We start from the raw sequence: 7835 nt of genomic DNA, 5'->3' as shown, positions 1-7835 counted from the left end.
GACAGTATAATTGTAGATAAGTGTGTCCATCATGAATCCTGCATTAATTTCTTTGGCACCTAACACTGTCTCTCCCACACTTTGGACCCTCACCTTCATTTATCAGCCACTTCCTCAACTTTCCTCCCAATGCCAAACCACAAACACAATGTGCAAAAATTTAAAACAGGGAACGAGTTAGGAGCCTGCAACAGAGGGCTTCAGAAAGGCTCTGCCCTGCAGACTATCAAAGCAGATGCTGAGACTTATGGTGAAACTTTGGGCAGAATGCAGGGAATCTTATGAAAGAAGTGGGAAATAGTAAGATCTGGAGAGGACAGGAGCTCCACAAGGAGAGCAACAGAACTAAATAATCTGAGCACAGGGGTCTTCCCTGAGACTGATACTCTAACCAAGTAGTATGCATGGAGATAACCTAGAACCCCTGCACAGATGTAGCCCACAACAGTTCAGTCTCCAAGTGGATTCTATAGTAATAGGAACAGGGACTGTCTCTGACATGAACTGATTGGCCTGCTTTTTAATTACCTCCCCCTGAGGAGGTTGCAGCCTTACCAGGCCTCAGAGGAAGACAATGCAGCCACTCCTGATGAGACCTAACAGACTAGGATAGAAGAAAGGAAAAGAAGACCTCCCCTATCAGTGGACTTGGGGAGGAGCATGGGTGGAGAAGGGGGAAAAAGGGAAGGTTTGGGAGGGGAGGAAGGAGGGAACTAGAGGGGGGTATAAAAAGTAAATAAAGTGTAATTAATAAAAAAGAAAAAAGAAAAAATAATACTTTCTTTAGAAACAATAAGGCATGGAAAAGAGAGATTTTTGCTAAACTCTTTTGATGCACTGGAGGTGGAAGCGATCCATTCTGACTGCACTTTAAATTCAGGCCAGTGGGGACTGTCTGTAGAGAGCTGATCAATTCTGAGAAGAAAAGGCATGTGTGGCTGCGTAGCTATTAATAGTTGACATTATGTCCCTTTTTAAAACAAGCCAGAAACTGAACCTTATTCAAGGGTATGGTATCTCTCTACTTTCATGAGCAAATGCCACTTAAAGCATTTCAAGTGTATGTGTGTGTGTACAGAAAAAATAAATAAATATTTTTATTTTAATTTTTATTAATTACACTTTATTCACTTTGTATCCCTCATAACCCCCCTCCTCCCCTCCCAATCTCACCTTCCTTTCCCCTTCTCCACACATGCCCCTCCCTAAGTCCACTGATAGGGGAGGTCCTCCTCTCCTTTCTTCTGATCCTAGTCTATCAGATTTCATCAGGACTGGCTGCATTGTCTTCTTCTGTGGCCTGGTAAGGCTGCTCCCTCCTCAGGGTGAGGTGATCAAAGAGCAGGCCAGTCAGTTCATGTCAGAGACAGTCCCTGTTCCCATTACTATGGAACCCACTTGGACACTGAGCTGCTATGGGCTACTTCTGTGCAGAGGTTCTAGGTTATCTCCATGCATGCTACTTGGTTGGAGTATCAGTCTCAGGAAGGACCTCTGTGCTCAGATTTTTTGGTTCTGTTGCTCTCCTTGTGGACCTCCTGTCCTCTCCAGATTTTATTACTTATGTTTTTTGGTCATTTTGTGTTATGCATTGCTAATGGATATTTCATCTAGAGTACAATAAAATTGACAACCACATTTCTGGAATTGTTTTCCAAATTTACTGACAAAACTATCTCCCTTTTAAGTGCATAACTTGTTTTTGTAGTTGATGAAATAGTGAACTTCCAAGAAGTTATTATCAAAGTCATAAGCTAAGTTCATGAGAATCAAAATAACAAGCTCACTACACATCTAAAGAATAAGACTATCAGACATTTTTTTTTTCATTTTCAATCTAGCAAATTTTTTCACAATCCTTTTTTTTTCTGCTGCTTTTTGTTTGTTTATTTATTTTTTTCCTTTGGAGTTGAGTCTCACTGCGCAACCCTGGCCCTCCTGGAAGTGGCTTCGTTGACTAAGCTGACCCTAAACTCAAAGAGATCCACCCAACTCAGCCTCTCTATTTTTTTCTTTTTAGAATTTTTATTTTTTGTTAATTACACTTTATTCACTTTTTATTCCCCCATAAGCCCCTCCCTCCTCTCCTCCCCATCTCACCCTCCATCCCCCTTCTTCACGCATACCCCTCCCCAAGTCCACTTATAGGGGAGGTCCTCCTCTTCTTCCTTCTGATCCTAGTCTATCAGATCTCACCAGGAATGGCTGCATTGTCATCTTCTGTGGCCTGGTAAGGCTGCTTCCCCCTCAGGGGCAGGTGATCAAACAGCACAGCATCTTTCTTTCTTTCTTTCTTTCTTTCTTTCTTTCTTTCTTTCTTTCTTTCTTTCTTTCTTTCTTGCTTGCTTTCTTTCTTGCTTTCTTTCTTTCTTTTATTTCTCATTACCTTGTAACAATGTTTTCTGTACCTTTCATCTGATAGTCACTATTATGCATGCAGCCTTTTGCTTTGGTTAAGCTATCATCTTTTCTTCATTTGTGGCTAGATGGATTGGAATTTTGATGTTGTATTCCTTCTCTTGTTAAGACCATGGTAGAATAGCAGCCATGAATGTAATCCAAATAAATGCTGAATACACACAGAGTTCCTGTGATAGAAATGAGAGCCTCTGGATACTAACTTTATTAGCTTACCAAAGTGTGAATTTCTAGGCCAATTTTATATAACATGGCATTTGGACTCATCCCCGTATTTTATGAAGGATGCTCGGTATTGTTGCCAAAGTTTGTTTCTAATGTTCTACTGCCTGAAACTAGTGTGCCAACAATATGGTTAATGAGTATACAAAAAGACATCTGACAGTTATATGAAATAGACGTTTTGGATCATTACAGAATATAATTTACATGACTGTAGCATGAAACTTTGGTGTTCAATATACTTCTTTGAAAAAAATTAAAATTTATCTTCTGATTAACTAATGTAACTGTGACCATTTCCATTTTGTTGGATAAAAATGCTAAATAACCACAAAGCCCATAAGTTGTGGTGCACAGCATTGGTCTCTAACACAACGATGACTTGAGTTTCATGATAAAATAGGCTTTGAAAAATATTAAAAAAATATCCATGCATATTTTATATGTTTCTTTTCTATTACGGAGACCTAATATGTGTCTTTCTTTATTGTGATATATAAATATACATAATTATATATATATATATGTAGAAATATATTAATTCCTCAATAAAATACACCATTCCTCTATCATCTTATCTACAGTTTTGCTTTCTGTAGGTTTAATTTCTCCTACTCAACTAATGTTCAAATGAATCAGTTAGAAAATTCCACACTCATTTTGAAATTCACACTATTTCGACTATCATCATGAATTCTCATACAGCCCTGGTCGGTCTCTCTTGGGAGGTGATTCATTATGTGTCTAGTCATCCACTTTGTATATATGACCTTGCAGTTAGCCATTTATTAGCTTTCTTGGTTATTAGATTCTACCTCCTGGTGCTATAAGGCTTTCTATCAAGAAGAGTTTATATTACTTACTAGTGATTTTGTGTACAGGAATGGTGACACTGTCTAGTCCCATATTACACAGAAGAAGCACAAAAGGCCTCGTTTATCTCAAAAGATGACAATTATCAGCTGGATTAGGAAAAGAAGGTGTGTGGTGCAGTTTCTAAGAACTATGTTGAATTGTTAATTTTTTACTTTGCTTAGTCTATAAACTAAACTTTGTCATAGCATATATAAACTAAATAAATACGAAATTTAGTGCTATCTTCACTTTGGAGAGATTCCCTGAGGATCTTGGAATATATCCCATATGGATAAAGGGGATCTGAGGATGACAGGTGTTTTCTTTAAGTGATAGAAACAGACTTTGCCATTTCCTTCTGGACCCCATGGCTTATGATAAGTGGGATGTAATTTGTACATTTTTTCTTTTCTGCTTCAATAAGTTGTTACTTTTTTTCTTATTCATTTCAAACTTTTTAAAGAATCCCTCACAGATAAGAAAAAACTAATCCATAAAGATTTTTTATGTCTTCTGAATAATTCTATATGAAGACATAAAAGAAATTTATGAATAAAGCCGATGTCTCTTGCTTTGCAATGGCTTCTCTAGAGGAGGGGAAATGTGCTTGCATATTCTATGGATTCTGACTGGGATTCTGTAAATCAGACTAACAAGAGAAAAACAAAAGTGCATGCATTCAGAAATGGGTAACAAGAGAGAGTTAAAATCAAACAAACAAACAAAACCCACAAAGGTAAAGGACTTTAAGTTTCTAGGTGTAGCAGATTCTAGAAACACAAATATCTAGAGAAACCAGTTTGAGGGAAATACTAGTTTCAGCAGAGTTAATGGCCTTTAAAAATAAGATGTAGAGGGCTAGAGAGATGGCTGAGACATTAAGAGCACTGTCTCCTCTTCCAAAGGTCCTGAGTTCAATTTTCAGCAATCACATAGTGGCTCACAACCATCTATCATGATACCTGGTGCCATCTTCTGGCATGCAGGCATATATTCAGACAAAACACTGTATACATAAGATATAAATCATTCATTTTAAATGAGGCTCATAGCCAAACTTTGGGCATAGTGCAGGGAATCTTAAGAAAAAAAGGGGAGAAAGAAAGACCTGGAGGGGACAGGAGCTCCACAAGGAAAGCAACAGAACCAAGAAATCTGGGCACAAGAGTCTTTTCAGAGACTGATACTCCAACCAAAGACCATACATGGAGATAAACTAGAAGCCCTACACAGATGTATCCCAAGCCCAGTATCTAAATGGGTTCCCTAGAAAGGGGAACAGGGACTGTCTCTGACATGAACTCAGTGGTTGGATCTTTAATCACCTTCTCCTGAGGGGGGAGCAGCCTTACCAGGCCACAGAGAAAGACAATGCAGCCAGTCCTGATGAGACCTGATAGGCTAGGGTCAGATGGAAGGGGAGGAGGACCTGCCCTATCAGTGGACTTTGAGAGGGGCACAGGAGGAGATGAGAGAAGGAGGGTGGGATTGCGAGGGAATGAGGGAGCGGGCTACAGCTGGGTTAAAAGGTGAATAAACTGTAATTAATATAAAAAATGAAAATAAAAAAGTAGAAACTGATTCAGTTAGATACAAAGTTTTGAATCTATGTCTAACATAACTTTATGTCTAACATAATATTTCCTCCTATAAAATATCTATAAAAAATCACATAGTATAATTTAGAATGATCCAAAGAATACTTTATAGCCCAGGCTAGCCTTGGACATTAGAGTCTCTTCTCTCAGGTTCCTGAGTACTGGGATTTTTAGTGCTGTATCACCACTCTCAAAATACATACTCTTTCATGTTTTATAGTTTGTTCTGATGTATGGTCCATGTAGTGAAAATAATTATTGATATTTGTATATACAAAGGCAAACCTAGTACTGTAGCTATAGAGGGTTGATTTTTCAGCAATCCCTGTTTCAAATAAATATTAGTAATTCACTTTTCCAAGCTTGAATATAGTAGTTTTGAGCTGAATGATTTTAAACTATTCTCTTTATTCTTTGAAAGGATTTGGAATATTTGCTGAGTCTGGGCTATATAACAATTCATAATTTATTTTGTGTCAATGTTTTAATCTGTTACAATAGGACAATGATGAATTTCCTCAATAAGATACTAAAATAAATGCACACTGTACTTTGATCCATCTCTCAATTAGTAATTTAAAAATGTCAAGAAATTGTTGAAATCATAGGGAGTACTGAAATGTCATTAGGTCTTTTCAAATAGTTTGCAATCTAAATGTAAACACCACAATTAAAACAACGGAATTTACCCAGTAAAATCCAAAGACAATTTTTTAAAATTCCAACACAGGAGATGAATTTACAGTGTTGTTGCATTTCAAGCATCTTGTGACATTTTATACTGATTCCCAGCATCATCGTGGAAAAGATAAGGAATCTGGTTTGGCGTGTAGAAGGTTTTCCTTCAACTGTACAATGTCATCAACATTACATCTCACAATTGCCATCCTTATTTGTATGGAGACTGGTTCACCAATCATTATAGCAACTGTCCTGTTTAGGAGATTTCATGGGTCAACAGTCTACTTCTCATATCCTGCTTACTGCTATATGCTGTGCCTATGAACGTATAAGAAACTTTCCTGTGCTAATTTGAATCTGGAAGTGATTCTTTTCTACAGCAATTTAAACTACTGTTCAAAGTACAGTTTCAGTTTAGGATTCAGATTCATTCAGGAAGATGGGCAGGCTTTGTAAAACCGGACAACACTGGATGTTGTAATTGTTCTATGTATTGTTAACACAGCCTTGAAATATCAATACAGCCAGGCGTTGTCAGAATTTTTGGAAGGGTTATGAAAACACTTCCTTTTTAGTTGCCTTTCTGTGTCTAGGTTCTGAATCACTTGCTTTTGACATGATTTTGCTGGAAAGAATTGTGCATTTTCCTGTGTTTTTACTGTTCACAAACTACCAGTGGAGCTGCAAGAACTTTCTCTGCCCAAAATAGGCTCTTAAATATCATCTGACTCCTCTGTTCCTGGGTACCCAACAGCCTCCCTCAACCCACTCAGCAAGATGAAGAATATTTCAAGTGACTGGAAACAAAGAAGTTTATTTTATTTGCTCATTCTGGATAATATATGTATATATATATATATATATATATATATATATATATATATATATATATGTGTGTGTGTGTGTGTGTGTGTGTGTGTGTGTGTGTGTGTGTGTGTGTGTATGTGTGTTATTTTCTACAGCATGTTTGGCTGAAATATGGTCTGAGGAATTTTGAAAGGTGAAAAGAGTATGTGCATGGTCTCAAATGCTACAGTAATGTTCAAGAAAACAGGTGATAAAAATTGGCCAGAAGGCATAAATATCCTTGACTCTATCAGGGGGCCAGAAATTCTAGGGTGGTTTGGATGCTCTAGTGTCTTGTCTGGTCTCTTGTATTATTTTTCTCTTCTTTACACAGTTTCCGGAAAGCTATACCTGAGAGTGTGACTGAAAAGCCACTACAGAGACAACAATCCCTTTTAGTGAACAGGTTTGAAACAAGAGATCAATATTTTCCTGGTGAAAATTTGTTATATCTACTATAATCTTAATTCTGATCGTACTGATCTTTGGACCTTGTTTATTCAACTGCTAATTTAACTATATCTTCTCTCATTTACTACAAAGCTGCATTCACATGAGCCTGTGGCATCATAACCTCATTTGTCTGGGATCTCCATCACTGCCTGGAATTCACCAAAAGTAGAGACCCTGAACAGTTCCTTCCCTAATTTCAACCCATGTTCTAGATGACTTAAAAATATCACCTCCTTGGGAGGAGAGAAGCCATTATAAGACTTGGTCCTACCTCCCATTTCCCTCTAAACATTAGAAAGAAAAATACCTCAACCATCCCACCTCAGGATTTGAAACACGGTATAAACTCCTGGGAAAGGCTTCTGTGTGGTTGAAGCTACCACAGGTAGGTGAATCTCGTATTGTACAGCCCTTAACTTAAAGTAAATTCCTATGGGAACATTCCCTAAGGTTAGAATTTACAGTAAACGAGTATGAAGATTCTGGCAGGAGTTTGATGGCCAGGTATGATACTATAAACAGAACCATTGAAAAATATAAGAGTAAAAACAAACAAACAAAACCATGAAAAGGTGACATACTATGGCTTCATTGAGAAGCATTAAGGGAAAGTTACTCCTTAATGGTCAAAATAGTAAAATAGGGATATACCTCAGGTCAAGGGGAAAACAAGATATTCTGCTCTAATACTCTTCCCTTAAGAGTTAATCCAATCTATGTACATAGTAGAATGTCATTAGGAATCATTTCATTGTAACTGAT

General features: G+C 37.5%; 1 non-coding gene across 1 annotated transcript; it reads left to right on the top strand.

The window, feature by feature from the left end:
• Positions 1-7416: 7416 nt before the first annotated feature.
• Positions 7417-7597, top strand: LOC129692321 (small Cajal body-specific RNA 16). The gene has a single exon (XR_008722674.1). It is a non-coding gene; the product is annotated as a small Cajal body-specific RNA 16 (non-coding RNA).
• The last annotated feature ends 238 nt before the right edge of the window (positions 7598-7835 follow it).

The sequence above is a fragment of the Psammomys obesus genome, unplaced genomic scaffold (genome assembly GCF_907164565.1).
Source record: "Psammomys obesus unplaced genomic scaffold, mPsaObe1.curated_primary_1811, whole genome shotgun sequence".
Lineage (NCBI taxonomy): Eukaryota > Metazoa > Chordata > Mammalia > Rodentia > Muridae > Psammomys > Psammomys obesus.
This window is presented reverse-complemented; position numbering and strand designations above follow the sequence as displayed.